Source organism: Furipterus horrens, unplaced genomic scaffold, assembly GCF_987537825.1.
Source record: "Furipterus horrens unplaced genomic scaffold, mFurHor1.1.pri manual_scaffold_4, whole genome shotgun sequence".
In the NCBI taxonomy this organism is placed as follows: domain Eukaryota; kingdom Metazoa; phylum Chordata; class Mammalia; order Chiroptera; family Furipteridae; genus Furipterus; species Furipterus horrens.
Genome location: NW_028327174.1, coordinates 172284914 through 172285542, shown reverse-complemented (window position 1 = coordinate 172285542; position 629 = coordinate 172284914).

Genomic DNA, 629 nt, shown 5'->3' with positions numbered 1-629 from the left:
GGGGAAGCTAGGTGCGGGGGGCCAGGGGAGGGAAGATATAGAGTGGAGATAGGAGCCTCAGGGCACTTCAGGGGTGAGGAGAAGGCAGTCAGGGCCACAACGTTTGGCCTAGAGTAGTTGTGCCTGGCAGGGCAGGTTCTTTGCAGAGGAAAATTATGACCGTGCTGGCATGGATTCTGTGCCGGACTCCACCTAGCTGGGATGGGGGGAGAAGTTTCTGTCTTTTCCCCCATTGTCCAGCCCTTGGCGCCCGGGCTCCGTGTGCCATAGGTTCAGAGAAAAGTGAGGCGCTTGAAGAGAGATAACCAGTGGCGGATGCCGGGTAAAGGCGTGTGGTGGAAGAGATTCTTTCCCCGAGAGGGGTTAGCTGCCCTCACTTCCGGGAACCTGAAGTGGGATGGGGTCGGAGGTTTGGCGGCTGGAACCGGAATCCTTTAGCCTCAGACCGCCTACCAACCGTGGCCAAAAGACAACCTTTAGAAATGGGTAGGCTGCCGCTATGCCCCACACACGTGAATTCTCTTTATAGCTCTAACCCCCACCCCTCTAGTCCGGGTGGTGTCTCCGTGGTGACGCACTGCGGAGTGCGGCTGCGCAAGGGTGACGGAACACGGACGGACGAAGGGGGG